Source organism: Anomaloglossus baeobatrachus, chromosome 5, assembly GCF_048569485.1.
Source record: "Anomaloglossus baeobatrachus isolate aAnoBae1 chromosome 5, aAnoBae1.hap1, whole genome shotgun sequence".
In the NCBI taxonomy this organism is placed as follows: Eukaryota; Metazoa; Chordata; class Amphibia; order Anura; family Aromobatidae; genus Anomaloglossus; species Anomaloglossus baeobatrachus.
In genome coordinates, this window is record NC_134357.1 from 286889762 (window position 1) to 286915090 (window position 25329).

Consider the following 25329-nt stretch of genomic DNA (forward strand, 5'->3'; position numbering starts at 1 on the left):
ATGTGCTGGTTTAAGGTTGCAGTCTCTTTGGGTGTGTGGGTTTGAATCCCGCTGGTGCCACTCTTACTACCTCGGAGGTTTTCAAATTCTTATCTCATGTAGCGTAATGATTTGCTTACTTTTTACTGAGCTTATCCTTTAATCTTTTCATATGATACTTGTATATTTTGATGTTTAGGAAAAGACAATTCTCAGAATTATTGCTTTGTCTTTTTGGAGAGTGATATGCCCATTACCACACATACACTACTTTAAAATGAAATCAGCTATACTTGCCTTACTCCAAGGAAGTTGACACGGCTGTCATCCAGGTAGCATGGCCGAGCGGTCTAAGGCGCTGGATTAAGGCTCCAGTCTCTTTGGAGGCGTGGGTTCAAATCCCACTGCTGCCAGCTTTTGCAGTCAGGAAGTTCATGAAAAGTCGAATTTAATAGTAGATTGGGTTGTGCAAAGAACAATCTTGTGATGATGATCAAATTAGGTAAATCAGTGAGTTTTCAGAAATACCTGAACAGTTTTGCTATTTAATGGAGCAAGCATTTGCAGTGTCATGGTCGTGGAGTCTAGATGTGCTGGATTAAGGCTGCAGTCTCTTTGGGTGTGTGGGCTTGAATCCCTCTGCTGCCACCTCCACTACCTCTGAGGTTTTCAAATTCTTATCTCATGTAGCTTAATGATTTGCTTACTTTTAAATGAGCTTATCCTTTAATCTTTTCATATGATACTTGTACATTTTGATGTTTAGGAAAAGACAATTCTCAGAATTATTGCTTTGTCCTGTTGGAGAGAGATATGCCCGTTAGCACACATACACTACTTTAAAATAAAATCAGCTATACTTCCCTTACTCCAAGGACATTTTATCGCTTTTCACCCAGGTAGCATGGCCGAGCGGTCTAAGGCGCTGGATTTAGGCTCCAGTCTCTTTGGAGGCGTGGGTTCAAATCCCACTGCTGCCAGCTTTTAGTGTTGGGCAAAGAACAATCTTGTGACGATTAGCAAATTAGGTAAATCAGTGAGTTTTCAGAAATACCTGGACTGTGTCAGTATGGAATCGAGGAAGCATTTGCAGCAACATGGTTCGTGGGGTCTAGATGTGCTGGTTTAAGGTTGCAGTCTCTTTGGGTGTGTGGGTTTGAATCCCGCTGGTGCCACTCTTACTACCTCGGAGGTTTTCAAATTCTTATCTCATGTAGCGTAAAGATTTGCTTACTTTTTACTGAGCTTATCCTTTAATCTTTTCATATGATACTTGTATATTTTGATGTTTAGGAAAAGACAATTCTCAGAATTATTGCTTTGTCTTTTTGGAGAGTGATATGCCCATTACCACACATACACTACTTTAAAATGAAATCAGCTATACTTGCCTTACTCCAAGGAAGTTGACACGGCTGTCATCCAGGTAGCATGGCCGAGCGGTCTAAGGCGCTGGATTAAGGCTCCAGTCTCTTTGGAGGCGTGGGTTCAAATCCCACTGCTGCCAGCTTTTGCAGTCAGGAAGTTCATGAAAAGTCGAATTTAATAGTAGATTGGGTTGTGCAAAGAACAATCTTGTGATGATGATCAAATTAGGTAAATCAGTGAGTTTTCAGAAATACCTGAACAGTTTTGCTATTTAATGGAGCAAGCATTTGCAGTGTCATGGTCGTGGAGTCTAGATGTGCTGGATTAAGGCTGCAGTCTCTTTGGGTGTGTGGGCTTGAATCCCTCTGCTGCCACCTCCACTACCTCTGAGGTTTTCAAATTCTTATCTCATGTAGCTTAATGATTTGCTTACTTTTAAATGAGCTTATCCTTTAATCTTTTCATATGATACTTGTACATTTTGATGTTTAGGAAAAGACAATTCTCAGAATTATTGCTTTGTCCTGTTGGAGAGAGATATGCCCGTTAGCACACATACACTACTTTAAAATAAAATCAGCTATACTTCCCTTACTCCAAGGACATTTTATCGCTTTTCACCCAGGTAGCATGGCCGAGCGGTCTAAGGCGCTGGATTTAGGCTCCAGTCTCTTTGGAGGCGTGGGTTCAAATCCCACTGCTGCCAGCTTTTAGTGTTGGGCAAAGAACAATCTTGTGACGATTAGCAAATTAGGTAAATCAGTGAGTTTTCAGAAATACCTTGACTGTGTCAGTATGGAATCGAGGAAGCATTTGCAGCAACATGGTTCGTGGGGTCTAGATGTGCTGGTTTAAGGTTGCAGTCTCTTTGGGTGTGTGGGTTTGAATCCCGCTGGTGCCACTCTTACTACCTCGGAGGTTTTCAAATTCTTATCTCATGTAGCGTAATGATTTGCTTACTTTTTACTGAGCTTATCCTTTAATCTTTTCATATGATACTTGTATATTTTGATGTTTAGGAAAAGACAATTCTCAGAATTATTGCTTTGTCTTTTTGGAGAGTGATATGCCCATTACCACACATACACTACTTTAAAATGAAATCAGCTATACTTGCCTTACTCCAAGGAAGTTGACACGGCTGTCATCCAGGTAGCATGGCCGAGCGGTCTAAGGCGCTGGATTAAGGCTCCAGTCTCTTTGGAGGCGTGGGTTCAAATCCCACTGCTGCCAGCTTTTGCAGTCAGGAAGTTCATGAAAAGTCGAATTTAATAGTAGATTGGGTTGTGCAAAGAACAATCTTGTGATGATGATCAAATTAGGTAAATCAGTGAGTTTTCAGAAATACCTGAACAGTTTTGCTATTTAATGGAGCAAGCATTTGCAGTGTCATGGTCGTGGAGTCTAGATGTGCTGGATTAAGGCTGCAGTCTCTTTGGGTGTGTGGGCTTGAATCCCTCTGCTGCCACCTCCACTACCTCTGAGGTTTTCAAATTCTTATCTCATGTAGCTTAATGATTTGCTTACTTTTAAATGAGCTTATCCTTTAATCTTTTCATATGATACTTGTACATTTTGATGTTTAGGAAAAGACAATTCTCAGAATTATTGCTTTGTCCTGTTGGAGAGAGATATGCCCGTTAGCACACATACACTACTTTAAAATAAAATCAGCTATACTTCCCTTACTCCAAGGACATTTTATCGCTTTTCACCCAGGTAGCATGGCCGAGCGGTCTAAGGCGCTGGATTTAGGCTCCAGTCTCTTTGGAGGCGTGGGTTCAAATCCCACTGCTGCCAGCTTTTAGTGTTGGGCAAAGAACAATCTTGTGACGATTAGCAAATTAGGTAAATCAGTGAGTTTTCAGAAATACCTGGACTGTGTCAGTATGGAATCGAGGAAGCATTTGCAGCAACATGGTTCATGGGGTCTAGATGTGCTGGTTTAAGGTTGCAGTCTCTTTGGGTGTGTGGGTTTGAATCCCGCTGGTGCCACTCTTACTACCTCGGAGGTTTTCAAATTCTTATCTCATGTAGCGTAATGATTTGCTTACTTTTTACTGAGCTTATCCTTTAATCTTTTCATATGATACTTGTATATTTTGATGTTTAGGAAAAGACAATTCTCAGAATTATTGCTTTGTCTTTTTGGAGAGTGATATGCCCATTACCACACATACACTACTTTAAAATGAAATCAGCTATACTTGCCTTACTCCAAGGAAGTTGACACGGCTGTCATCCAGGTAGCATGGCCGAGCGGTCTAAGGCGCTGGATTAAGGCTCCAGTCTCTTTGGAGGCGTGGGTTCAAATCCCACTGCTGCCAGCTTTTGCAGTCAGGAAGTTCATGAAAAGTCGAATTTAATAGTAGATTGGGTTGTGCAAAGAACAATCTTGTGATGATGATCAAATTAGGTAAATCAGTGAGTTTTCAGAAATACCTGAACAGTTTTGCTATTTAATGGAGCAAGCATTTGCAGTGTCATGGTCGTGGAGTCTAGATGTGCTGGATTAAGGCTGCAGTCTCTTTGGGTGTGTGGGCTTGAATCCCTCTGCTGCCACCTCCACTACCTCTGAGGTTTTCAAATTCTTATCTCATGTAGCTTAATGATTTGCTTACTTTTAAATGAGCTTATCCTTTAATCTTTTCATATGATACTTGTACATTTTGATGTTTAGGAAAAGACAATTCTCAGAATTATTGCTTTGTCCTGTTGGAGAGAGATATGCCCGTTAGCACACATACACTACTTTAAAATAAAATCAGCTATACTTCCCTTACTCCAAGGACATTTTATCTCTTTTCACCCAGGTAGCATGGCCGAGCGGTCTAAGGCGCTGGATTTAGGCTCCAGTCTCTTTGGAGGCGTGGGTTCAAATCCCACTGCTGCCAGCTTTTAGTGTTGGGCAAAGAACAATCTTGTGACGATTAGCAAATTAGGTAAATCAGTGAGTTTTCAGAAATACCTTGACTGTGTCAGTATGGAATCGAGGAAGCATTTGCAGCAACATGGTTCGTGGGGTCTAGATGTGCTGGTTTAAGGTTGCAGTCTCTTTGGGTGTGTGGGTTTGAATCCCGCTGGTGCCACTCTTACTACCTCGGAGGTTTTCAAATTCTTATCTCATGTAGCGTAATGATTTGCTTACTTTTTACTGAGCTTATCCTTTAATCTTTTCATATGATACTTGTATATTTTGATGTTTAGGAAAAGACAATTCTCAGAATTATTGCTTTGTCTTTTTGGAGAGTGATATGCCCATTACCACACATACACTACTTTAAAATGAAATCAGCTATACTTGCCTTACTCCAAGGAAGTTGACACGGCTGTCATCCAGGTAGCATGGCCGAGCGGTCTAAGGCGCTGGATTAAGGCTCCAGTCTCTTTGGAGGCGTGGGTTCAAATCCCACTGCTGCCAGCTTTTGCAGTCAGGAAGTTCATGAAAAGTCGAATTTAATAGTAGATTGGGTTGTGCAAAGAACAATCTTGTGATGATGATCAAATTAGGTAAATCAGTGAGTTTTCAGAAATACCTGAACAGTTTTGCTATTTAATGGAGCAAGCATTTGCAGTGTCATGGTCGTGGAGTCTAGATGTGCTGGATTAAGGCTGCAGTCTCTTTGGGTGTGTGGGCTTGAATCCCTCTGCTGCCACCTCCACTACCTCTGAGGTTTTCAAATTCTTATCTCATGTAGCTTAATGATTTGCTTACTTTTAAATGAGCTTATCCTTTAATCTTTTCATATGATACTTGTACATTTTGATGTTTAGGAAAAGACAATTCTCAGAATTATTGCTTTGTCCTGTTGGAGAGAGATATGCCCGTTAGCACACATACACTACTTTAAAATAAAATCAGCTATACTTCCCTTACTCCAAGGACATTTTATCGCTTTTCACCCAGGTAGCATGGCCGAGCGGTCTAAGGCGCTGGATTTAGGCTCCAGTCTCTTTGGAGGCGTGGGTTCAAATCCCACTGCTGCCAGCTTTTAGTGTTGGGCAAAGAACAATCTTGTGACGATTAGCAAATTAGGTAAATCAGTGAGTTTTCAGAAATACCTGGACTGTGTCAGTATGGAATCGAGGAAGCATTTGCAGCAACATGGTTCGTGGGGTCTAGATGTGCTGGTTTAAGGTTGCAGTCTCTTTGGGTGTGTGGGTTTGAATCCCGCTGGTGCCACTCTTACTACCTCGGAGGTTTTCAAATTCTTATCTCATGTAGCGTAATGATTTGCTTACTTTTTACTGAGCTTATCCTTTAATCTTTTCATATGATACTTGTATATTTTGATGTTTAGGAAAAGACAATTCTCAGAATTATTGCTTTGTCTTTTTGGAGAGTGATATGCCCATTACCACACATACACTACTTTAAAATGAAATCAGCTATACTTGCCTTACTCCAAGGAAGTTGACACGGCTGTCATCCAGGTAGCATGGCCGAGCGGTCTAAGGCGCTGGATTAAGGCTCCAGTCTCTTTGGAGGCGTGGGTTCAAATCCCACTGCTGCCAGCTTTTGCAGTCAGGAAGTTCATGAAAAGTCGAATTTAATAGTAGATTGGGTTGTGCAAAGAACAATCTTGTGATGATGATCAAATTAGGTAAATCAGTGAGTTTTCAGAAATACCTGAACAGTTTTGCTATTTAATGGAGCAAGCATTTGCAGTGTCATGGTCGTGGAGTCTAGATGTGCTGGATTAAGGCTGCAGTCTCTTTGGGTGTGTGGGCTTGAATCCCTCTGCTGCCACCTCCACTACCTCTGAGGTTTTCAAATTCTTATCTCATGTAGCTTAATGATTTGCTTACTTTTAAATGAGCTTATCCTTTAATCTTTTCATATGATACTTGTACATTTTGATGTTTAGGAAAAGACAATTCTCAGAATTATTGCTTTGTCCTGTTGGAGAGAGATATGCCCGTTAGCACACATACACTACTTTAAAATAAAATCAGCTATACTTCCCTTACTCCAAGGACATTTTATCGCTTTTCACCCAGGTAGCATGGCCGAGCGGTCTAAGGCGCTGGATTTAGGCTCCAGTCTCTTTGGAGGCGTGGGTTCAAATCCCACTGCTGCCAGCTTTTAGTGTTGGGCAAAGAACAATCTTGTGACGATTAGCAAATTAGGTAAATCAGTGAGTTTTCAGAAATACCTTGACTGTGTCAGTATGGAATCGAGGAAGCATTTGCAGCAACATGGTTCGTGGGGTCTAGATGTGCTGGTTTAAGGTTGCAGTCTCTTTGGGTGTGTGGGTTTGAATCCCGCTGGTGCCACTCTTACTACCTCGGAGGTTTTCAAATTCTTATCTCATGTAGCGTAATGATTTGCTTACTTTTTACTGAGCTTATCCTTTAATCTTTTCATATGATACTTGTATATTTTGATGTTTAGGAAAAGACAATTCTCAGAATTATTGCTTTGTCTTTTTGGAGAGTGATATGCCCATTACCACACATACACTACTTTAAAATGAAATCAGCTATACTTGCCTTACTCCAAGGAAGTTGACACGGCTGTCATCCAGGTAGCATGGCCGAGCGGTCTAAGGCGCTGGATTAAGGCTCCAGTCTCTTTGGAGGCGTGGGTTCAAATCCCACTGCTGCCAGCTTTTGCAGTCAGGAAGTTCATGAAAAGTCGAATTTAATAGTAGATTGGGTTGTGCAAAGAACAATCTTGTGATGATGATCAAATTAGGTAAATCAGTGAGTTTTCAGAAATACCTGAACAGTTTTGCTATTTAATGGAGCAAGCATTTGCAGTGTCATGGTCGTGGAGTCTAGATGTGCTGGATTAAGGCTGCAGTCTCTTTGGGTGTGTGGGCTTGAATCCCTCTGCTGCCACCTCCACTACCTCTGAGGTTTTCAAATTCTTATCTCATGTAGCTTAATGATTTGCTTACTTTTAAATGAGCTTATCCTTTAATCTTTTCATATGATACTTGTACATTTTGATGTTTAGGAAAAGACAATTCTCAGAATTATTGCTTTGTCCTGTTGGAGAGAGATATGCCCGTTAGCACACATACACTACTTTAAAATAAAATCAGCTATACTTCCCTTACTCCAAGGACATTTTATCGCTTTTCACCCAGGTAGCATGGCCGAGCGGTCTAAGGCGCTGGATTTAGGCTCCAGTCTCTTTGGAGGCGTGGGTTCAAATCCCACTGCTGCCAGCTTTTAGTGTTGGGCAAAGAACAATCTTGTGACGATTAGCAAATTAGGTAAATCAGTGAGTTTTCAGAAATACCTTGACTGTGTCAGTATGGAATCGAGGAAGCATTTGCAGCAACATGGTTCGTGGGGTCTAGATGTGCTGGTTTAAGGTTGCAGTCTCTTTGGGTGTGTGGGTTTGAATCCCGCTGGTGCCACTCTTACTACCTCGGAGGTTTTCAAATTCTTATCTCATGTAGCGTAATGATTTGCTTACTTTTTACTGAGCTTATCCTTTAATCTTTTCATATGATACTTGTATATTTTGATGTTTAGGAAAAGACAATTCTCAGAATTATTGCTTTGTCTTTTTGGAGAGTGATATGCCCATTACCACACATACACTACTTTAAAATGAAATCAGCTATACTTGCCTTACTCCAAGGAAGTTGACACGGCTGTCATCCAGGTAGCATGGCCGAGCGGTCTAAGGCGCTGGATTAAGGCTCCAGTCTCTTTGGAGGCGTGGGTTCAAATCCCACTGCTGCCAGCTTTTGCAGTCAGGAAGTTCATGAAAAGTCGAATTTAATAGTAGATTGGGTTGTGCAAAGAACAATCTTGTGATGATGATCAAATTAGGTAAATCAGTGAGTTTTCAGAAATACCTGAACAGTTTTGCTATTTAATGGAGCAAGCATTTGCAGTGTCATGGTCGTGGAGTCTAGATGTGCTGGATTAAGGCTGCAGTCTCTTTGGGTGTGTGGGCTTGAATCCCTCTGCTGCCACCTCCACTACCTCTGAGGTTTTCAAATTCTTATCTCATGTAGCTTAATGATTTGCTTACTTTTAAATGAGCTTATCCTTTAATCTTTTCATATGATACTTGTACATTTTGATGTTTAGGAAAAGACAATTCTCAGAATTATTGCTTTGTCCTGTTGGAGAGAGATATGCCCGTTAGCACACATACACTACTTTAAAATAAAATCAGCTATACTTCCCTTACTCCAAGGACATTTTATCGCTTTTCACCCAGGTAGCATGGCCGAGCGGTCTAAGGCGCTGGATTTAGGCTCCAGTCTCTTTGGAGGCGTGGGTTCAAATCCCACTGCTGCCAGCTTTTAGTGTTGGGCAAAGAACAATCTTGTGACGATTAGCAAATTAGGTAAATCAGTGAGTTTTCAGAAATACCTTGACTGTGTCAGTATGGAATCGAGGAAGCATTTGCAGCAACATGGTTCGTGGGGTCTAGATGTGCTGGTTTAAGGTTGCAGTCTCTTTGGGTGTGTGGGTTTGAATCCCGCTGGTGCCACTCTTACTACCTCGGAGGTTTTCAAATTCTTATCTCATGTAGCGTAATGATTTGCTTACTTTTTACTGAGCTTATCCTTTAATCTTTTCATATGATACTTGTATATTTTGATGTTTAGGAAAAGACAATTCTCAGAATTATTGCTTTGTCTTTTTGGAGAGTGATATGCCCATTACCACACATACACTACTTTAAAATGAAATCAGCTATACTTGCCTTACTCCAAGGAAGTTGACACGGCTGTCATCCAGGTAGCATGGCCGAGCGGTCTAAGGCGCTGGATTAAGGCTCCAGTCTCTTTGGAGGCGTGGGTTCAAATCCCACTGCTGCCAGCTTTTGCAGTCAGGAAGTTCATGAAAAGTCGAATTTAATAGTAGATTGGGTTGTGCAAAGAACAATCTTGTGATGATGATCAAATTAGGTAAATCAGTGAGTTTTCAGAAATACCTGAACAGTTTTGCTATTTAATGGAGCAAGCATTTGCAGTGTCATGGTCGTGGAGTCTAGATGTGCTGGATTAAGGCTGCAGTCTCTTTGGGTGTGTGGGCTTGAATCCCTCTGCTGCCACCTCCACTACCTCTGAGGTTTTCAAATTCTTATCTCATGTAGCTTAATGATTTGCTTACTTTTAAATGAGCTTATCCTTTAATCTTTTCATATGATACTTGTACATTTTGATGTTTAGGAAAAGACAATTCTCAGAATTATTGCTTTGTCCTGTTGGAGAGAGATATGCCCGTTAGCACACATACACTACTTTAAAATAAAATCAGCTATACTTCCCTTACTCCAAGGACATTTTATCGCTTTTCACCCAGGTAGCATGGCCGAGCGGTCTAAGGCGCTGGATTTAGGCTCCAGTCTCTTTGGAGGCGTGGGTTCAAATCCCACTGCTGCCAGCTTTTAGTGTTGGGCAAAGAACAATCTTGTGACGATTAGCAAATTAGGTAAATCAGTGAGTTTTCAGAAATACCTGGACTGTGTCAGTATGGAATCGAGGAAGCATTTGCAGCAACATGGTTCGTGGGGTCTAGATGTGCTGGTTTAAGGTTGCAGTCTCTTTGGGTGTGTGGGTTTGAATCCCGCTGGTGCCACTCTTACTACCTCGGAGGTTTTCAAATTCTTATCTCATGTAGCGTAATGATTTGCTTACTTTTTACTGAGCTTATCCTTTAATCTTTTCATATGATACTTGTATATTTTGATGTTTAGGAAAAGACAATTCTCAGAATTATTGCTTTGTCTTTTTGGAGAGTGATATGCCCATTACCACACATACACTACTTTAAAATGAAATCAGCTATACTTGCCTTACTCCAAGGAAGTTGACACGGCTGTCATCCAGGTAGCATGGCCGAGCGGTCTAAGGCGCTGGATTAAGGCTCCAGTCTCTTTGGAGGCGTGGGTTCAAATCCCACTGCTGCCAGCTTTTGCAGTCAGGAAGTTCATGAAAAGTCGAATTTAATAGTAGATTGGGTTGTGCAAAGAACAATCTTGTGATGATGATCAAATTAGGTAAATCAGTGAGTTTTCAGAAATACCTGAACAGTTTTGCTATTTAATGGAGCAAGCATTTGCAGTGTCATGGTCGTGGAGTCTAGATGTGCTGGATTAAGGCTGCAGTCTCTTTGGGTGTGTGGGCTTGAATCCCTCTGCTGCCACCTCCACTACCTCTGAGGTTTTCAAATTCTTATCTCATGTAGCTTAATGATTTGCTTACTTTTAAATGAGCTTATCCTTTAATCTTTTCATATGATACTTGTACATTTTGATGTTTAGGAAAAGACAATTCTCAGAATTATTGCTTTGTCCTGTTGGAGAGAGATATGCCCGTTAGCACACATACACTACTTTAAAATAAAATCAGCTATACTTCCCTTACTCCAAGGACATTTTATCGCTTTTCACCCAGGTAGCATGGCCGAGCGGTCTAAGGCGCTGGATTTAGGCTCCAGTCTCTTTGGAGGCGTGGGTTCAAATCCCACTGCTGCCAGCTTTTAGTGTTGGGCAAAGAACAATCTTGTGACGATTAGCAAATTAGGTAAATCAGTGAGTTTTCAGAAATACCTTGACTGTGTCAGTATGGAATCGAGGAAGCATTTGCAGCAACATGGTTCGTGGGGTCTAGATGTGCTGGTTTAAGGTTGCAGTCTCTTTGGGTGTGTGGGTTTGAATCCCGCTGGTGCCACTCTTACTACCTCGGAGGTTTTCAAATTCTTATCTCATGTAGCGTAATGATTTGCTTACTTTTTACTGAGCTTATCCTTTAATCTTTTCATATGATACTTGTATATTTTGATGTTTAGGAAAAGACAATTCTCAGAATTATTGCTTTGTCTTTTTGGAGAGTGATATGCCCATTACCACACATACACTACTTTAAAATGAAATCAGCTATACTTGCCTTACTCCAAGGAAGTTGACACGGCTGTCATCCAGGTAGCATGGCCGAGCGGTCTAAGGCGCTGGATTAAGGCTCCAGTCTCTTTGGAGGCGTGGGTTCAAATCCCACTGCTGCCAGCTTTTGCAGTCAGGAAGTTCATGAAAAGTCGAATTTAATAGTAGATTGGGTTGTGCAAAGAACAATCTTGTGATGATGATCAAATTAGGTAAATCAGTGAGTTTTCAGAAATACCTGAACAGTTTTGCTATTTAATGGAGCAAGCATTTGCAGTGTCATGGTCGTGGAGTCTAGATGTGCTGGATTAAGGCTGCAGTCTCTTTGGGTGTGTGGGCTTGAATCCCTCTGCTGCCACCTCCACTACCTCTGAGGTTTTCAAATTCTTATCTCATGTAGCTTAATGATTTGCTTACTTTTAAATGAGCTTATCCTTTAATCTTTTCATATGATACTTGTACATTTTGATGTTTAGGAAAAGACAATTCTCAGAATTATTGCTTTGTCCTGTTGGAGAGAGATATGCCCGTTAGCACACATACACTACTTTAAAATAAAATCAGCTATACTTCCCTTACTCCAAGGACATTTTATCGCTTTTCACCCAGGTAGCATGGCCGAGCGGTCTAAGGCGCTGGATTTAGGCTCCAGTCTCTTTGGAGGCGTGGGTTCAAATCCCACTGCTGCCAGCTTTTAGTGTTGGGCAAAGAACAATCTTGTGACGATTAGCAAATTAGGTAAATCAGTGAGTTTTCAGAAATACCTGGACTGTGTCAGTATGGAATCGAGGAAGCATTTGCAGCAACATGGTTCGTGGGGTCTAGATGTGCTGGTTTAAGGTTGCAGTCTCTTTGGGTGTGTGGGTTTGAATCCCGCTGGTGCCACTCTTACTACCTCGGAGGTTTTCAAATTCTTATCTCATGTAGCGTAATGATTTGCTTACTTTTTACTGAGCTTATCCTTTAATCTTTTCATATGATACTTGTATATTTTGATGTTTAGGAAAAGACAATTCTCAGAATTATTGCTTTGTCTTTTTGGAGAGTGATATGCCCATTACCACACATACACTACTTTAAAATGAAATCAGCTATACTTGCCTTACTCCAAGGAAGTTGACACGGCTGTCATCCAGGTAGCATGGCCGAGCGGTCTAAGGCGCTGGATTAAGGCTCCAGTCTCTTTGGAGGCGTGGGTTCAAATCCCACTGCTGCCAGCTTTTGCAGTCAGGAAGTTCATGAAAAGTCGAATTTAATAGTAGATTGGGTTGTGCAAAGAACAATCTTGTGATGATGATCAAATTAGGTAAATCAGTGAGTTTTCAGAAATACCTGAACAGTTTTGCTATTTAATGGAGCAAGCATTTGCAGTGTCATGGTCGTGGAGTCTAGATGTGCTGGATTAAGGCTGCAGTCTCTTTGGGTGTGTGGGCTTGAATCCCTCTGCTGCCACCTCCACTACCTCTGAGGTTTTCAAATTCTTATCTCATGTAGCTTAATGATTTGCTTACTTTTAAATGAGCTTATCCTTTAATCTTTTCATATGATACTTGTACATTTTGATGTTTAGGAAAAGACAATTCTCAGAATTATTGCTTTGTCCTGTTGGAGAGAGATATGCCCGTTAGCACACATACACTACTTTAAAATAAAATCAGCTATACTTCCCTTACTCCAAGGACATTTTATCGCTTTTCACCCAGGTAGCATGGCCGAGCGGTCTAAGGCGCTGGATTTAGGCTCCAGTCTCTTTGGAGGCGTGGGTTCAAATCCCACTGCTGCCAGCTTTTAGTGTTGGGCAAAGAACAATCTTGTGACGATTAGCAAATTAGGTAAATCAGTGAGTTTTCAGAAATACCTTGACTGTGTCAGTATGGAATCGAGGAAGCATTTGCAGCAACATGGTTCGTGGGGTCTAGATGTGCTGGTTTAAGGTTGCAGTCTCTTTGGGTGTGTGGGTTTGAATCCCGCTGGTGCCACTCTTACTACCTCGGAGGTTTTCAAATTCTTATCTCATGTAGCGTAATGATTTGCTTACTTTTTACTGAGCTTATCCTTTAATCTTTTCATATGATACTTGTATATTTTGATGTTTAGGAAAAGACAATTCTCAGAATTATTGCTTTGTCTTTTTGGAGAGTGATATGCCCATTACCACACATACACTACTTTAAAATGAAATCAGCTATACTTGCCTTACTCCAAGGAAGTTGACACGGCTGTCATCCAGGTAGCATGGCCGAGCGGTCTAAGGCGCTGGATTAAGGCTCCAGTCTCTTTGGAGGCGTGGGTTCAAATCCCACTGCTGCCAGCTTTTGCAGTCAGGAAGTTCATGAAAAGTCGAATTTAATAGTAGATTGGGTTGTGCAAAGAACAATCTTGTGATGATGATCAAATTAGGTAAATCAGTGAGTTTTCAGAAATACCTGAACAGTTTTGCTATTTAATGGAGCAAGCATTTGCAGTGTCATGGTCGTGGAGTCTAGATGTGCTGGATTAAGGCTGCAGTCTCTTTGGGTGTGTGGGCTTGAATCCCTCTGCTGCCACCTCCACTACCTCTGAGGTTTTCAAATTCTTATCTCATGTAGCTTAATGATTTGCTTACTTTTAAATGAGCTTATCCTTTAATCTTTTCATATGATACTTGTACATTTTGATGTTTAGGAAAAGACAATTCTCAGAATTATTGCTTTGTCCTGTTGGAGAGAGATATGCCCGTTAGCACACATACACTACTTTAAAATAAAATCAGCTATACTTCCCTTACTCCAAGGACATTTTATCGCTTTTCACCCAGGTAGCATGGCCGAGCGGTCTAAGGCGCTGGATTTAGGCTCCAGTCTCTTTGGAGGCGTGGGTTCAAATCCCACTGCTGCCAGCTTTTAGTGTTGGGCAAAGAACAATCTTGTGACGATTAGCAAATTAGGTAAATCAGTGAGTTTTCAGAAATACCTGGACTGTGTCAGTATGGAATCGAGGAAGCATTTGCAGCAACATGGTTCGTGGGGTCTAGATGTGCTGGTTTAAGGTTGCAGTCTCTTTGGGTGTGTGGGTTTGAATCCCGCTGGTGCCACTCTTACTACCTCGGAGGTTTTCAAATTCTTATCTCATGTAGCGTAATGATTTGCTTACTTTTTACTGAGCTTATCCTTTAATCTTTTCATATGATACTTGTATATTTTGATGTTTAGGAAAAGACAATTCTCAGAATTATTGCTTTGTCTTTTTGGAGAGTGATATGCCCATTACCACACATACACTACTTTAAAATGAAATCAGCTATACTTGCCTTACTCCAAGGAAGTTGACACGGCTGTCATCCAGGTAGCATGGCCGAGCGGTCTAAGGCGCTGGATTAAGGCTCCAGTCTCTTTGGAGGCGTGGGTTCAAATCCCACTGCTGCCAGCTTTTGCAGTCAGGAAGTTCATGAAAAGTCGAATTTAATAGTAGATTGGGTTGTGCAAAGAACAATCTTGTGATGATGATCAAATTAGGTAAATCAGTGAGTTTTCAGAAATACCTGAACAGTTTTGCTATTTAATGGAGCAAGCATTTGCAGTGTCATGGTCGTGGAGTCTAGATGTGCTGGATTAAGGCTGCAGTCTCTTTGGGTGTGTGGGCTTGAATCCCTCTGCTGCCACCTCCACTACCTCTGAGGTTTTCAAATTCTTATCTCATGTAGCTTAATGATTTGCTTACTTTTAAATGAGCTTATCCTTTAATCTTTTCATATGATACTTGTACATTTTGATGTTTAGGAAAAGACAATTCTCAGAATTATTGCTTTGTCCTGTTGGAGAGAGATATGCCCGTTAGCACACATACACTACTTTAAAATAAAATCAGCTATACTTCCCTTACTCCAAGGACATTTTATCGCTTTTCACCCAGGTAGCATGGCCGAGCGGTCTAAGGCGCTGGATTTAGGCTCCAGTCTCTTTGGAGGCGTGGGTTCAAATCCCACTGCTGCCAGCTTTTAGTGTTGGGCAAAGAACAATCTTGTGACGATTAGCAAATTAGGTAAATCAGTGAGTTTTCAGAAATACCTGGACTGTGTCAGTATGGAATCGAGGAAGCATTTGCAGCAACATGGTTCGTGGGGTCTAGATGTGCTGGTTTAAGGTTGCAGTCTCTTTGGGTGTGTGGGTTTGAATCCCGCTGGTGCCACTCTTACTACCTCGGAGGTTTTCAAATTCTTATCTCATGTAGCGTAATGATTTGCTTACTTTTTACTGAGCTTATCCTTTAATCTTTTCATATGATACTTGTATATTTTGATGTTTAGGAAAAGACAATTCTCAGAATTATTGCTTTGTCTTTTTGGAGAGTGATATGCCCATTACCACACATACACTACTTTAAAATGAAATCAGCTATACTTGCCTTACTCCAAGGAAGTTGACACGGCTGTCATCCAGGTAGCATGGCCGAGCGGTCTAAGGCGCTGGATTAAGGCTCCAGTCTCTTTGGAGGCGTGGGTTCAAATCCCACTGCTGCCAGCTTTTGCAGTCAGGAAGTTCATGAAAAGTCGAATTTAATAGTAGATTGGGTTGTGCAAAGAACAATCTTGTGATGATGATCAAATTAGGTAAATCAGTGAGTTTTCAGAAATACCTGAACAGTTTTGCTATTTAATGGAGCAAGCATTTGCAGTGTCATGGTCGTGGAGTCTAGATGTGCTGGATTAAGGCTGCAGTCTCTTTGGGTGTGTGGGCTTGAATCCCTCTGCTGCCACCTCCACTACCTCTGAGGTTTTCAAATTCTTATCTCATGTAGCTTAATGATTTGCTTACTTTTAAATGAGCTTATCCTTTAATCTTTTCATATGATACTTGTACATTTTGATGTTTAGGAAAAGACAATTCTCAGAATTATTGCTTTGTCCTGTTGGAGAGAGATATGCCCGTTAGCACACATACACTACTTTAAAATAAAATCAGCTATACTTCCCTTACTCCAAGGACATTTTATCGCTTTTCACCCAGGTAGCATGGCCGAGCGGTCTAAGGCGCTGGATTTAGGCTCCAGTCTCTTTGGAGGCGTGGGTTCAAATCCCACTGCTGCCAGCTTTTAGTGTTGGGCAAAGAACAATCTTGTGACGATTAGCAAATTAGGTAAATCAGTGAGTTTTCAGAAATACCTTGACTGTGTCAGTATGGAATCGAGGAAGCATTTGCAGCAACATGGTTCGTGGGGTCTAGATGTGCTGGTTTAAGGTTGCAGTCTCTTTGGGTGTGTGGGTTTGAATCCCGCTGGTGCCACTCTTACTACCTCGGAGGTTTTCAAATTCTTATCTCATGTAGCGTAATGATTTGCTTACTTTTTACTGAGCTTATCCTTTAATCTTTTCATATGATACTTGTATATTTTGATGTTTAGGAAAAGACAATTCTCAGAATTATTGCTTTGTCTTTTTGGAGAGTGATATGCCCATTACCACACATACACTACTTTAAAATGAAATCAGCTATACTTGCCTTACTCCAAGGAAGTTGACACGGCTGTCATCCAGGTAGCATGGCCGAGCGGTCTAAGGCGCTGGATTAAGGCTCCAGTCTCTTTGGAGGCGTGGGTTCAAATCCCACTGCTGCCAGCTTTTGCAGTCAGGAAGTTCATGAAAAGTCGAATTTAATAGTAGATTGGGTTGTGCAAAGAACAATCTTGTGATGATGATCAAATTAGGTAAATCAGTGAGTTTTCAGAAATACCTGAACAGTTTTGCTATTTAATGGAGCAAGCATTTGCAGTGTCATGGTCGTGGAGTCTAGATGTGCTGGATTAAGGCTGCAGTCTCTTTGGGTGTGTGGGCTTGAATCCCTCTGCTGCCACCTCCACTACCTCTGAGGTTTTCAAATTCTTATCTCATGTAGCTTAATGATTTGCTTACTTTTAAATGAGCTTATCCTTTAATCTTTTCATATGATACTTGTACATTTTGATGTTTAGGAAAAGACAATTCTCAGAATTATTGCTTTGTCCTGTTGGAGAGAGATATGCCCGTTAGCACACATACACTACTTTAAAATAAAATCAGCTATACTTCCCTTACTCCAAGGACATTTTATCGCTTTTCACCCAGGTAGCATGGCCGAGCGGTCTAAGGCGCTGGATTTAGGCTCCAGTCTCTTTGGAGGCGTGGGTTCAAATCCCACTGCTGCCAGCTTTTAGTGTTGGGCAAAGAACAATCTTGTGACGATTAGCAAATTAGGTAAATCAGTGAGTTTTCAGAAATACCTGGACTGTGTCAGTATGGAATCGAGGAAGCATTTGCAGCAACATGGTTCGTGGGGTCTAGATGTGCTGGTTTAAGGTTGCAGTCTCTTTGGGTGTGTGGGTTTGAATCCCGCTGGTGTCACTCTTACTACCTCGGAGGTTTTCAAATTCTTATCTCATGTAGCGTAATGATTTGCTTACTTTTTACTGAGCTTATCCTTTAATCTTTTCATATGATACTTGTATATTTTGATGTTTAGGAAAAGACAATTCTCAGAATTATTGCTTTGTCTTTTTGGAGAGTGATATGCCCATTACCACACATACACTACTTTAAAATGAAATCAGCTATACTTGCCTTACTCCAAGGAAGTTGACACGGCTGTCATCCAGGTAGCATGGCCGAGCGGTCTAAGGCGCTGGATTAAGGCTCCAGTCTCTTTGGAGGCGTGGGTTCAAATCCCACTGCTGCCAGCTTTTGCAGTCAGGAAGTTCATGAAAAGTCGAATTTAATAGTAGATTGGGTTGTGCAAAGAACAATCTTGTGATGATGATCAAATTAGGTAAATCAGTGAGTTTTCAGAAATACCTGAACAGTTTTGCTATTTAATGGAGCAAGCATTTGCAGTGTCATGGTCGTGGAGTCTAGATGTGCTGGATTAAGGCTGCAGTCTCTTTGGGTGTGTGGGCTTGAATCCCTCTGCTGCCACCTCCACTACCTCTGAGGTTTTCAAATTCTTATCTCATGTAGCTTAATGATTTGCTTACTTTTAAATGAGCTTATCCTTTAATCTTTTCATATGATACTTGTACATTTTGATGTTTAGGAAAAGACAATTCTCAGAATTATTGCTTTGTCCTGTTGGAGAGAGATATGCCCGTTAGCACACATACACTACTTTAAAATAAAATCAGCTATAATTCCCTTACTCCAAGGACATTTTATCGCTTTTCACCCAGGTAGCATGGCCGAGCGGTCTAAGGCGCTGGATTTAGGCTCCAGTCTCTTTGGAGGCGTGGGTTCAAATCCCACTGCTGCCAGCTTTTAGTGTTGGGCAAAGAACAATCTTGTGACGATTAGCAAATTAGGTAAATCAGTGAGTTTTCAGAAATACCTTGACTGTGTCAGTATGGAATCGAGGAAGCATTTGCAGCAACATGGTTCGTGGGGTCTAGATGTGCTGGTTTAAGGTTGCAGTCTCTTTGGGTGTGTGGGTTTGAATCCCGCTGGTGCCACTCTTACTACCTCGGAGGTTTTCAAATTCTTATCTCATGTAGCGTAATGATTTGCTTACTTTTTACTGAGCTTATCCTTTAATCTTTTCATATGATACTTGTATATTTTGATGTTTAGGAAAAGACAATTCTCAGAATTATTGCTTTGTCTTTTTGGAGAGTGATATGCCCATTACCACACATACACTACTTTAAAATGAAATCAGCTATACTTGCCTTACTCCAAGGAAGTTGACACGGCTGTCATCCAGGTAGCATGGCCGAGCGGTCTAAGGCGCTGGATTAAGGCTCCAGTCTCTTTGGAGGCGTGGGTTCAAATCCCACTGCTGCCAGCTTTTGCAGTCAGGAAGTTCATGAAAAGTCGAATTTAATAGTAGATTGGGTTGTGCAAAGAACAATCTTGTGATGATGATCAAATTAGGTAAATCAGTGAGTTTTCAGAAATACCTGAACAGTTTTGCTATTTAATGGAGCAAGCATTTGCAGTGTCATGGTCGTGGAGTCTAGATGTGCTGGATTAAGGCTGCAGTCTCTTTGGGTGTGTGGGCTTGAATCCCTCTGCTGCCACCTCCACTACCTCTGAGGTTTTCAAATTCTTATCTCATGTAGCTTAATGATTTGCTTACTTTTAAATGAGCTTATCCTTTAATCTTTTCATATGATACTTGTACATTTTGATGTTTAGGAAAAGACAATTCTCAGAATTATTGCTTTGTCCTGTTGGAGAGAGATATGCCCGTTAGCACACATACACTACTTTAAAATAAAATCAGCTATAATTCCCTTACTCCAAGGACATTTTATCGCTTTTCACCCAGGTAGCATGGCCGAGCGGTCTAAGGCGCTGGATTTAGGCTCCAGTCTCTTTGGAGGCGTGGGTTCAAATCCCACTGCTGCCAGCTTTTAGTGTTGGGCAAAGAACAATCTTGTGACGATTAGCAAATTAGGTAAATCAGTGAGTTTTCAGAAATACCTTGACTGTGTCAGTATGGAATCGAGGAAGCATTTGCAGCAACATGGTTCGTGGGGTCTAGATGTGCTGGTTTAAGGTTGCAGTCTCTTTGGGTGTGTGGGTTTGAATCCCGCTGGTGCCACTCTTACTACCTCGGAGGTTTTCAAATTCTTATCTCATGTAGCGTAATGATTTGCTTACTTTTTACTGAGCTTATCCTTTAATCTTTTCATATGATACTTGTATATTTTGATGTTTAGGAAAAGACAATTCTCAGAATTATTGCTTTGTCTTTTTGGAGAGTGATATGCCCATTACCACACATACACTACTTTAAAATGAAATCAGCTATACTTGCCTTACTCCAAGGAAGTTGACACGGCTGTCATCCAGGTAGCATGGCCGAGCGGTCTAAGGCGCTGGATTAAGGCTCCAGTCTCTTTGGAGGCGTGGGTTCAAATCCCACTGCTGCCAGCTTTTGCAGTCAGGAAGTTCATGAAAAGTCGAATTTAATAGTAGATTGGGTTGTGCAAAGAACAATCTTGTGATGATGATCAAATTAGGTAAATCAGTGAGTTTTCAGAAATACCTGAACAGTTTTGCTATTTAATGGAGCAAGCATTTGCAGTGTCATGGTCGTGGAGTCTAGATGTGCTGGATTAAGGCTGCAGTCTCTTTGGGTGTGTGGGCTTGAATCCCTCTGCTGCCACCTCCACTACCTCTGAGGTTTTCAAATTCTTATCTCATGTAGCTTAATGATTTGCTTACTTTTAAATGAGCTTATCCTTTAATCTTTTCATATGATACTTGTACATTTTGATGTTTAGGAAAAGACAATTCTCAGAATTATTGCTTTGTCCTGTTGGAGAGAGATATGCCCGTTAGCACACATACACTACTTTAAAATAAAATCAGCTATACTTCCCTTACTCCAAGGACATTTTATCGCTTTTCACCCAGGTAGCATGGCCGAGCGGTCTAAGGCGCTGGATTTAGGCTCCAGTCTCTTTGGAGGCGTGGGTTCAAATCCCACTGCTGCCAGCTTTTAGTGTTGGGCAAAGAACAATCTTGTGACGATTAGCAAATTAGGTAAATCAGTGAGTTTTCAGAAATACCTGGACTGTGTCAGTATGGAATCGAGGAAGCATTTGCAGCAACATGGTTCGTGGGGTCTAGATGTGCTGGTTTAAGGTTGCAGTCTCTTTGGGTGTGTGGGTTTGAATCCCGCTGGTGCCACTCTTACTACCTCGGAGGTTTTCAAATTCTTATCTCATGTAGCGTAATGATTTGCTTACTTTTTACTGAGCTTATCCTTTAATCTTTTCATATGATACTTGTATATTTTGATGTTTAGGAAAAGACAATTCTCAGAATTATTGCTTTGTCTTTTTGGAGAGTGATATGCCCATTACCACACATACACTACTTTAAAATGAAATCAGCTATACTTGCCTTACTCCAAGGAAGTTGACACGGCTGTCATCCAGGTAGCATGGCCGAGCGGTCTAAGGCGCTGGATTAAGGCTCCAGTCTCTTTGGAGGCGTGGGTTCAAATCCCACTGCTGCCAGCTTTTGCAGTCAGGAAGTTCATGAAAAGTCGAATTTAATAGTAGATTGGGTTGTGCAAAGAACAATCTTGTGATGATGATCAAATTAGGTAAATCAGTGAGTTTTCAGAAATACCTGAACAGTTTTGCTATTTAATGGAGCAAGCATTTGCAGTGTCATGGTCGTGGAGTCTAGATGTGCTGGATTAAGGCTGCAGTCTCTTTGGGTGTGTGGGCTTGAATCCCTCTGCTGCCACCTCCACTACCTCTGAGGTTTTCAAATTCTTATCTCATGTAGCTTAATGATTTGCTTACTTTTAAATGAGCTTATCCTTTAATCTTTTCATATGATACTTGTACATTTTGATGTTTAGGAAAAGACAATTCTCAGAATTATTGCTTTGTCCTGTTGGAGAGAGATATGCCCGTTAGCACACATACACTACTTTAAAATAAAATCAGCTATACTTCCCTTACTCCAAGGACATTTTATCGCTTTTCACCCAGGTAGCATGGCCGAGCGGTCTAAGGCGCTGGATTTAGGCTCCAGTCTCTTTGGAGGCGTGGGTTCAAATCCCACTGCTGGCAGCTTTTAGTGTTGGGCAAAGAACAATCTTGTGACGATTAGCAAATTAGGTAAATCAGTGAGTTTTCAGAAATACCTGGACTGTGTCAGTATGGAATCGAGGAAGCATTTGCAGCAACATGGTTCGTGGGGTCTAGATGTGCTGGTTTAAGGTTGCAGTCTCTTTGGGTGTGTGGGTTTGAATCCCGCTGGTGCCACTCTTACTACCTCGGAGGTTTTCAAATTCTTATCTCATGTAGCGTAATGATTTGCTTACTTTTTACTGAGCTTATCCTTTAATCTTTTCATATGATACTTGTATATTTTGATGTTTAGGAAAAGACAATTCTCAGAATTATTGCTTTGTCTTTTTGGAGAGTGATATGCCCATTACCACACATACACTACTTTAAAATGAAATCAGCTATACTTGCCTTACTCCAAGGAAGTTGACACGGCTGTCATCCAGGTAGCATGGCCGAGCGGTCTAAGGCGCTGGATTAAGGCTCCAGTCTCTTTGGAGGCGTGGGTTCAAATCCCACTGCTGCCAGCTTTTGCAGTCAGGAAGTTCATGAAAAGTCGAATTTAATAGTAGATTGGGTTGTGCAAAGAACAATCTTGTGATGATGATCAAATTAGGTAAATCAGTGAGTTTTCAGAAATACCTGAACAGTTTTGCTATTTAATGGAGCAAGCATTTGCAGTGTCATGGTCGTGGAGTCTAGATGTGCTGGATTAAGGCTGCAGTCTCTTTGGGTGTGTGGGCTTGAATCCCTCTGCTGCCACCTCCACTACCTCTGAGGTTTTCAAATTCTTATCTCATGTAGCTTAATGATTTGCTTACTTTTAAATGAGCTTATCCTTTAATCTTTTCATATGATACTTGTACATTTTGATGTTTAGGAAAAGACAATTCTCAGAATTATTGCTTTGTCCTGTTGGAGAGAGATATGCCCGTTAGCACACATACACTACTTTAAAATAAAATCAGCTATACTTCCCTTACTCCAAGGACATTTTATCGCTTTTCACCCAGGTAGCATGGCCGAGCGGTCTAAGGCGCTGGATTTAGGCTCCAGTCTCTTTGGAGGCGTGGGTTCAAATCCCACTGCTGCCAGCTTTTAGTGTTGGGCAAAGAACAATCTTGTGACGATTAGCAAATTAGGTAAATCAGTGAGTTTTCAGAAATACCTTGACTGTGTCAGTATGGAATCGAGGAAGCATTTGCAGCAACATGGTTCGTGGGGTCTAGATGTGCTGGTTTAAGGTTGCAGTCTCTTTGGGTGTGTGGGTTTGAATCCCGCTGGTGCCACTCTTACTACCTCGGAGGTTTTCAAATTCTTATCTCATGTAGCGTAATGATTTGCTTACTTTTTACTGAGCTTATCCTTTAATCTTTTCATATGATACTTGTATATTTTGATGTTTAGGAAAAGACAATTCTCAGAATTATTGCTTTGTCTTTTTGGAGAGTGATATGCCCATTACCACACATACACTACTTTAAAATGAAATCAGCTATACTTGCCTTACTCCAAGGAAGTTGACACGGCTGTCATCCAGGTAGCATGGCCGAGCGGTCTAAGGCGCTGGATTAAGGCTCCAGTCTCTTTGGAGGCGTGGGTTCAAATCCCACTGCTGCCAGCTTTTGCAGTCAGGAAGTTCATGAAAAGTCGAATTTAATAGTAGATTGGGTTGTGCAAAGAACAATCTTGTGATGATGATCAAATTAGGTAAATCAGTGAGTTTTCAGAAATACCTGAACAGTTTTGCTATTTAATGGAGCAAGCATTTGCAGTGTCATGGTCGTGGAGTCTAGATGTGCTGGATTAAGGCTGCAGTCTCTTTGGGTGTGTGGGCTTGAATCCCTCTGCTGCCACCTCCACTACCTCTGAGGTTTTCAAATTCTTATCTCATGTAGCTTAATGATTTGCTTACTTTTAAATGAGCTTATCCTTTAATCTTTTCATATGATACTTGTACATTTTGATGTTTAGGAAAAGACAATTCTCAGAATTATTGCTTTGTCCTGTTGGAGAGAGATATGCCCGTTAGCACACATACACTACTTTAAAATAAAATCAGCTATACTTCCCTTACTCCAAGGACATTTTATCGCTTTTCACCCAGGTAGCATGGCCGAGCGGTCTAAGGCGCTGGATTTAGGCTCCAGTCTCTTTGGAGGCGTGGGTTCAAATCCCACTGCTGCCAGCTTTTAGTGTTGGGCAAAGAACAATCTTGTGACGATTAGCAAATTAGGTAAATCAGTGAGTTTTCAGAAATACCTGGACTGTGTCAGTATGGAATCGAGGAAGCATTTGCAGCAACATGGTTCGTGGGGTCTAGATGTGCTGGTTTAAGGTTGCAGTCTCTTTGGGTGTGTGGGTTTGAATCCCGCTGGTGCCACTCTTACTACCTCGGAGGTTTTCAAATTCTTATCTCATGTAGCGTAATGATTTGCTTACTTTTTACTGAGCTTATCCTTTAATCTTTTCATATGATACTTGTATATTTTGATGTTTAGGAAAAGACAATTCTCAGAATTATTGCTTTGTCTTTTTGGAGAGTGATATGCCCATTACCACACATACACTACTTTAAAATGAAATCAGCTATACTTGCCTTACTCCAAGGAAGTTGACACGGCTGTCATCCAGGTAGCATGGCCGAGCGGTCTAAGGCGCTGGATTAAGGCTCCAGTCTCTTTGGAGGCGTGGGTTCAAATCCCACTGCTGCCAGCTTTTGCAGTCAGGAAGTTCATGAAAAGTCGAATTTAATAGTAGATTGGGTTGTGCAAAGAACAATCTTGTGATGATGATCAAATTAGGTAAATCAGTGAGTTTTCAGAAATACCTGAACAGTTTTGCTATTTAATGGAGCAAGCATTTGCAGTGTCATGGTCGTGGAGTCTAGATGTGCTGGATTAAGGCTGCAGTCTCTTTGGGTGTGTGGGCTTGAATCCCTCTGCTGCCACCTCCACTACCTCTGAGGTTTTCAAATTCTTATCTCATGTAGCTTAATGATTTGCTTACTTTTAAATGAGCTTATCCTTTAATCTTTTCATATGATACTTGTACATTTTGATGTTTAGGAAAAGACAATTCTCAGAATTATTGCTTTGTCCTGTTGGAGAGAGATATGCCCGTTAGCACACATACACTACTTTAAAATAAAATCAGCTATACTTCCCTTACTCCAAGGACATTTTATCGCTTTTCACCCAGGTAGCATGGCCGAGCGGTCTAAGGCGCTGGATTTAGGCTCCAGTCTCTTTGGAGGCGTGGGTTCAAATCCCACTGCTGCCAGCTTTTAGTGTTGGGCAAAGAACAATCTTGTGACGATTAGCAAATTAGGTAAATCAGTGAGTTTTCAGAAATACCTTGACTGTGTCAGTATGGAATCGAGGAAGCATTTGCAGCAACATGGTTCGTGGGGTCTAGATGTGCTGGTTTAAGGTTGCAGTCTCTTTGGGTGTGTGGGTTTGAATCCCGCTGGTGCCACTCTTACTACCTCGGAGGTTTTCAAATTCTTATCTCATGTAGCGTAATGATTTGCTTACTTTTTACTGAGCTTATCCTTTAATCTTTTCATATGATACTTGTATATT

At 41.2% G+C, this 25329-nt stretch overlaps 45 non-coding genes across 45 annotated transcripts; all 45 read left to right on the plus strand.

Moving 5' to 3' along the window:
• Window positions 1-310: 310 nt before the first annotated feature.
• On the plus strand, window positions 311-392 carry TRNAL-AAG (transfer RNA leucine (anticodon AAG)). The gene has a single exon. It is a non-coding gene; the product is annotated as a tRNA-Leu (tRNA).
• Window positions 393-877: 485 nt separating this feature from the next.
• Window positions 878-959, plus strand: TRNAL-UAG (transfer RNA leucine (anticodon UAG)). The gene has a single exon. It is a non-coding gene; the product is annotated as a tRNA-Leu (tRNA).
• Window positions 960-1404: 445 nt separating this feature from the next.
• On the plus strand, window positions 1405-1486 carry TRNAL-AAG (transfer RNA leucine (anticodon AAG)). The gene has a single exon. It is a non-coding gene; the product is annotated as a tRNA-Leu (tRNA).
• A 485-nt stretch (window positions 1487-1971) lies between these two features.
• TRNAL-UAG (transfer RNA leucine (anticodon UAG)) lies at window positions 1972-2053 on the plus strand. Its single transcript has one exon. It is a non-coding gene; the product is annotated as a tRNA-Leu (tRNA).
• Window positions 2054-2498: 445 nt separating this feature from the next.
• Window positions 2499-2580, plus strand: TRNAL-AAG (transfer RNA leucine (anticodon AAG)). Its single transcript has one exon. It is a non-coding gene; the product is annotated as a tRNA-Leu (tRNA).
• A 485-nt stretch (window positions 2581-3065) lies between these two features.
• On the plus strand, window positions 3066-3147 carry TRNAL-UAG (transfer RNA leucine (anticodon UAG)). The gene has a single exon. It is a non-coding gene; the product is annotated as a tRNA-Leu (tRNA).
• A 445-nt stretch (window positions 3148-3592) lies between these two features.
• Window positions 3593-3674, plus strand: TRNAL-AAG (transfer RNA leucine (anticodon AAG)). Its single transcript has one exon. It is a non-coding gene; the product is annotated as a tRNA-Leu (tRNA).
• A 485-nt stretch (window positions 3675-4159) lies between these two features.
• TRNAL-UAG (transfer RNA leucine (anticodon UAG)) lies at window positions 4160-4241 on the plus strand. The gene has a single exon. It is a non-coding gene; the product is annotated as a tRNA-Leu (tRNA).
• A 445-nt stretch (window positions 4242-4686) lies between these two features.
• TRNAL-AAG (transfer RNA leucine (anticodon AAG)) lies at window positions 4687-4768 on the plus strand. The gene has a single exon. It is a non-coding gene; the product is annotated as a tRNA-Leu (tRNA).
• A 485-nt stretch (window positions 4769-5253) lies between these two features.
• On the plus strand, window positions 5254-5335 carry TRNAL-UAG (transfer RNA leucine (anticodon UAG)). The gene has a single exon. It is a non-coding gene; the product is annotated as a tRNA-Leu (tRNA).
• Window positions 5336-5780: 445 nt separating this feature from the next.
• TRNAL-AAG (transfer RNA leucine (anticodon AAG)) lies at window positions 5781-5862 on the plus strand. The gene has a single exon. It is a non-coding gene; the product is annotated as a tRNA-Leu (tRNA).
• Window positions 5863-6347: 485 nt separating this feature from the next.
• On the plus strand, window positions 6348-6429 carry TRNAL-UAG (transfer RNA leucine (anticodon UAG)). The gene has a single exon. It is a non-coding gene; the product is annotated as a tRNA-Leu (tRNA).
• Window positions 6430-6874: 445 nt separating this feature from the next.
• On the plus strand, window positions 6875-6956 carry TRNAL-AAG (transfer RNA leucine (anticodon AAG)). Its single transcript has one exon. It is a non-coding gene; the product is annotated as a tRNA-Leu (tRNA).
• Window positions 6957-7441: 485 nt separating this feature from the next.
• Window positions 7442-7523, plus strand: TRNAL-UAG (transfer RNA leucine (anticodon UAG)). The gene has a single exon. It is a non-coding gene; the product is annotated as a tRNA-Leu (tRNA).
• A 445-nt stretch (window positions 7524-7968) lies between these two features.
• TRNAL-AAG (transfer RNA leucine (anticodon AAG)) lies at window positions 7969-8050 on the plus strand. Its single transcript has one exon. It is a non-coding gene; the product is annotated as a tRNA-Leu (tRNA).
• A 485-nt stretch (window positions 8051-8535) lies between these two features.
• Window positions 8536-8617, plus strand: TRNAL-UAG (transfer RNA leucine (anticodon UAG)). Its single transcript has one exon. It is a non-coding gene; the product is annotated as a tRNA-Leu (tRNA).
• A 445-nt stretch (window positions 8618-9062) lies between these two features.
• Window positions 9063-9144, plus strand: TRNAL-AAG (transfer RNA leucine (anticodon AAG)). The gene has a single exon. It is a non-coding gene; the product is annotated as a tRNA-Leu (tRNA).
• Window positions 9145-9629: 485 nt separating this feature from the next.
• On the plus strand, window positions 9630-9711 carry TRNAL-UAG (transfer RNA leucine (anticodon UAG)). The gene has a single exon. It is a non-coding gene; the product is annotated as a tRNA-Leu (tRNA).
• Window positions 9712-10156: 445 nt separating this feature from the next.
• On the plus strand, window positions 10157-10238 carry TRNAL-AAG (transfer RNA leucine (anticodon AAG)). The gene has a single exon. It is a non-coding gene; the product is annotated as a tRNA-Leu (tRNA).
• Window positions 10239-10723: 485 nt separating this feature from the next.
• Window positions 10724-10805, plus strand: TRNAL-UAG (transfer RNA leucine (anticodon UAG)). Its single transcript has one exon. It is a non-coding gene; the product is annotated as a tRNA-Leu (tRNA).
• A 445-nt stretch (window positions 10806-11250) lies between these two features.
• Window positions 11251-11332, plus strand: TRNAL-AAG (transfer RNA leucine (anticodon AAG)). The gene has a single exon. It is a non-coding gene; the product is annotated as a tRNA-Leu (tRNA).
• Window positions 11333-11817: 485 nt separating this feature from the next.
• On the plus strand, window positions 11818-11899 carry TRNAL-UAG (transfer RNA leucine (anticodon UAG)). Its single transcript has one exon. It is a non-coding gene; the product is annotated as a tRNA-Leu (tRNA).
• Window positions 11900-12344: 445 nt separating this feature from the next.
• Window positions 12345-12426, plus strand: TRNAL-AAG (transfer RNA leucine (anticodon AAG)). Its single transcript has one exon. It is a non-coding gene; the product is annotated as a tRNA-Leu (tRNA).
• A 485-nt stretch (window positions 12427-12911) lies between these two features.
• Window positions 12912-12993, plus strand: TRNAL-UAG (transfer RNA leucine (anticodon UAG)). Its single transcript has one exon. It is a non-coding gene; the product is annotated as a tRNA-Leu (tRNA).
• A 445-nt stretch (window positions 12994-13438) lies between these two features.
• Window positions 13439-13520, plus strand: TRNAL-AAG (transfer RNA leucine (anticodon AAG)). Its single transcript has one exon. It is a non-coding gene; the product is annotated as a tRNA-Leu (tRNA).
• Window positions 13521-14005: 485 nt separating this feature from the next.
• On the plus strand, window positions 14006-14087 carry TRNAL-UAG (transfer RNA leucine (anticodon UAG)). Its single transcript has one exon. It is a non-coding gene; the product is annotated as a tRNA-Leu (tRNA).
• A 445-nt stretch (window positions 14088-14532) lies between these two features.
• TRNAL-AAG (transfer RNA leucine (anticodon AAG)) lies at window positions 14533-14614 on the plus strand. Its single transcript has one exon. It is a non-coding gene; the product is annotated as a tRNA-Leu (tRNA).
• A 485-nt stretch (window positions 14615-15099) lies between these two features.
• TRNAL-UAG (transfer RNA leucine (anticodon UAG)) lies at window positions 15100-15181 on the plus strand. The gene has a single exon. It is a non-coding gene; the product is annotated as a tRNA-Leu (tRNA).
• Window positions 15182-15626: 445 nt separating this feature from the next.
• On the plus strand, window positions 15627-15708 carry TRNAL-AAG (transfer RNA leucine (anticodon AAG)). The gene has a single exon. It is a non-coding gene; the product is annotated as a tRNA-Leu (tRNA).
• Window positions 15709-16193: 485 nt separating this feature from the next.
• On the plus strand, window positions 16194-16275 carry TRNAL-UAG (transfer RNA leucine (anticodon UAG)). Its single transcript has one exon. It is a non-coding gene; the product is annotated as a tRNA-Leu (tRNA).
• Window positions 16276-16720: 445 nt separating this feature from the next.
• Window positions 16721-16802, plus strand: TRNAL-AAG (transfer RNA leucine (anticodon AAG)). The gene has a single exon. It is a non-coding gene; the product is annotated as a tRNA-Leu (tRNA).
• A 485-nt stretch (window positions 16803-17287) lies between these two features.
• TRNAL-UAG (transfer RNA leucine (anticodon UAG)) lies at window positions 17288-17369 on the plus strand. Its single transcript has one exon. It is a non-coding gene; the product is annotated as a tRNA-Leu (tRNA).
• A 445-nt stretch (window positions 17370-17814) lies between these two features.
• On the plus strand, window positions 17815-17896 carry TRNAL-AAG (transfer RNA leucine (anticodon AAG)). The gene has a single exon. It is a non-coding gene; the product is annotated as a tRNA-Leu (tRNA).
• Window positions 17897-18381: 485 nt separating this feature from the next.
• On the plus strand, window positions 18382-18463 carry TRNAL-UAG (transfer RNA leucine (anticodon UAG)). The gene has a single exon. It is a non-coding gene; the product is annotated as a tRNA-Leu (tRNA).
• Window positions 18464-18908: 445 nt separating this feature from the next.
• Window positions 18909-18990, plus strand: TRNAL-AAG (transfer RNA leucine (anticodon AAG)). The gene has a single exon. It is a non-coding gene; the product is annotated as a tRNA-Leu (tRNA).
• Window positions 18991-19475: 485 nt separating this feature from the next.
• On the plus strand, window positions 19476-19557 carry TRNAL-UAG (transfer RNA leucine (anticodon UAG)). The gene has a single exon. It is a non-coding gene; the product is annotated as a tRNA-Leu (tRNA).
• Window positions 19558-20002: 445 nt separating this feature from the next.
• TRNAL-AAG (transfer RNA leucine (anticodon AAG)) lies at window positions 20003-20084 on the plus strand. The gene has a single exon. It is a non-coding gene; the product is annotated as a tRNA-Leu (tRNA).
• Window positions 20085-20569: 485 nt separating this feature from the next.
• TRNAL-UAG (transfer RNA leucine (anticodon UAG)) lies at window positions 20570-20651 on the plus strand. The gene has a single exon. It is a non-coding gene; the product is annotated as a tRNA-Leu (tRNA).
• Window positions 20652-21096: 445 nt separating this feature from the next.
• Window positions 21097-21178, plus strand: TRNAL-AAG (transfer RNA leucine (anticodon AAG)). The gene has a single exon. It is a non-coding gene; the product is annotated as a tRNA-Leu (tRNA).
• A 1012-nt stretch (window positions 21179-22190) lies between these two features.
• TRNAL-AAG (transfer RNA leucine (anticodon AAG)) lies at window positions 22191-22272 on the plus strand. Its single transcript has one exon. It is a non-coding gene; the product is annotated as a tRNA-Leu (tRNA).
• Window positions 22273-22757: 485 nt separating this feature from the next.
• TRNAL-UAG (transfer RNA leucine (anticodon UAG)) lies at window positions 22758-22839 on the plus strand. Its single transcript has one exon. It is a non-coding gene; the product is annotated as a tRNA-Leu (tRNA).
• Window positions 22840-23284: 445 nt separating this feature from the next.
• On the plus strand, window positions 23285-23366 carry TRNAL-AAG (transfer RNA leucine (anticodon AAG)). Its single transcript has one exon. It is a non-coding gene; the product is annotated as a tRNA-Leu (tRNA).
• A 485-nt stretch (window positions 23367-23851) lies between these two features.
• Window positions 23852-23933, plus strand: TRNAL-UAG (transfer RNA leucine (anticodon UAG)). Its single transcript has one exon. It is a non-coding gene; the product is annotated as a tRNA-Leu (tRNA).
• A 445-nt stretch (window positions 23934-24378) lies between these two features.
• TRNAL-AAG (transfer RNA leucine (anticodon AAG)) lies at window positions 24379-24460 on the plus strand. The gene has a single exon. It is a non-coding gene; the product is annotated as a tRNA-Leu (tRNA).
• Window positions 24461-24945: 485 nt separating this feature from the next.
• On the plus strand, window positions 24946-25027 carry TRNAL-UAG (transfer RNA leucine (anticodon UAG)). The gene has a single exon. It is a non-coding gene; the product is annotated as a tRNA-Leu (tRNA).
• Window positions 25028-25329: the final 302 nt, after the last annotated feature.